Source organism: Orycteropus afer, unplaced genomic scaffold (genome assembly GCF_000298275.1).
Source record: "Orycteropus afer afer isolate SDZICR_OR568_19922 unplaced genomic scaffold, OryAfe1.0 scaffold00401, whole genome shotgun sequence".
Lineage (NCBI taxonomy): Eukaryota > Metazoa > Chordata > Mammalia > Tubulidentata > Orycteropodidae > Orycteropus > Orycteropus afer.
The window spans coordinates 1,242,907-1,244,816 of record NW_006921988.1 but is presented as its reverse complement, the minus strand read 5'-3'; the positions used below and the strand labels follow the sequence as shown (position 1 = coordinate 1,244,816).

At 38.7% G+C, this 1,910-nt stretch overlaps 1 protein-coding gene across 1 annotated transcript in view; it reads left to right on the top strand.

Moving 5' to 3' along the window:
- Nucleotides 1-1,910, top strand: part of CASK (calcium/calmodulin dependent serine protein kinase) — a 631,366-nt gene that overhangs the window by 456,425 nt on the left and 173,031 nt on the right. The gene's annotated exons all lie outside the window — the stretch shown is intronic.

The following is a 1,910-nucleotide window of genomic DNA, read 5'->3' as shown; positions in this document are numbered from 1 at the left end:
GTTTGAACCGCCAGCCTTCTGGTTAGCAGTCAAGTGCCTTAGGCACTATGCCACCAGAGCTCCTAAATTAGATGTCAAGAAATAGTATTTAACTAGAATATGTGCTAGAATTTCATTTTAAGTAATTTTTTATATACAAAGGACAAATATATATGTGTTTTTCAATGTATATAAAAGCTGCAGTATAATCCTCTATTAGTGTTACACAATGAGATTTGAGGCTCCCATTGCTTTGGTATTCAAATAATTTAGACTGTTTTGTGACCCTCTTTTGTTCCCCTTATGTACTCAGCCTCTCAACTTAGTTTCAGCTGCTCTCCTCAGCCAAAGGAAGAGAAAACCCTATGTTGGCCTCCTTCAGAAAAAGGGCCAAGGAATAAACTTTCTAGACCTGTACTCCAGAAATTTTCCTACTACTTTCAGATGATTTTTCAACCCCTTTTCCAAGGAAAAATCTTTCAGACTATAAAGAGCACATCAGCTCCAGGATGGGCAAGAAGGAACAAGGCTAACCAAGCCCATATAATCACTCATTTCAAATTGGTCAATTTATCACAATTTCAATAAACCAAAACCAAAACTAAACCCACTGCCGTAGAGTCGTATCCGACTCATAGTGACCCCTCCTTGGGTTTCCGAGGCAGTATCACTATGGAAGCAACCTTTCTCTCGAGGAGTGGCTGATGGGTTTCAACCACCTGCCTTCTGGTTAGCAGGCAAATGTCTTAGGCAATATGCTACCAGAGCTCCAGGATGGCAATATTTAAGCAATCTCATGGCATTCACTTTAATGGAATTTGACAAGAAGTATCTATTTATTGCTTGGGATTCTGCCTGCTGGAATAAGAAAATGGAAAAATAGCCAATTTTAAGAGCTATCCCTAACATAAGAGATATTTTCACTACGTGTCTGTAAGTACAAAGCCGCACATTAGTCAGAGCTTAGTATCTAATGAAAGACCTTGGTTAGATTGTAATGACTCATGTGTACCATGATGCAAGTTGTGATTTAATTTGATTTTTAATTGTTGTGGAGTTTATTCTCCAGCTTTCTCCCTTAAAAGGTGACAGATCTCTGACAGGCCATAGCATTGCTTAAAGCTCCTAGAACCAAGCAGTTCACATAAGCTCACCTTATCATTGTACTTCCTGATGTTGAATAGAGAATGAGATCCTACTCCATCCTATCCCCACTTGCCTTTCCAACTCCAAGCCCTAAACTTGGTTTTTCTGGTTCCTAGTCTCAGACATATTCCTTTTACCCTGGGCTAGCTATTTCCTAACAGAACTATACCCTTTCTCACAAGTCCTGTGTCTTTTGAACAATTCACAATTTTTTTTTTGTTTGACTTTAGTCAATTTGTCTTGTGTCTTAGTTGTCACATCTCTTTAAAAGGGGAAAAAATTAAACAACAACAAAAACCAAACTCACTGCCATCGAGTTGATTCCGACTCATAGCAACCCTGATTGGGTTTCCAAGTCAGTAAATCTTTACAGAAGTCGATTGCCCCATCTTCCTTCCACGGAGCAACTGGTGGGTTTGAACTGCCAGCCTTCTGGTTAGCAGTCAAATGCCTTGAATTTGGAGCCCTGGTGGTGCAGTGGTTAAGCACTCAGCTCTTAACTGAAAGGTTGGTAGTTCATACTTAACCAGTCACTCTACAGAAGAAAAATGTGACAGGCTGCTTCTATAAAGATTACAGCCTTGGAAACCCTATGGGGCAGCTCTAGTCCTATAGGATTGCTATGAGGTAGAATTGACTCATTAGCAATGAGTTTGGTTATAGGGTTTATGATAATAATGTATTTTTTCTAAATACTGCACTTGATGTATAGTGACTAAAATAACCTATTAATAATGTTGCTAGAATCACAGTTTCTGCTAATCCAATTTTAAAAAATATATATA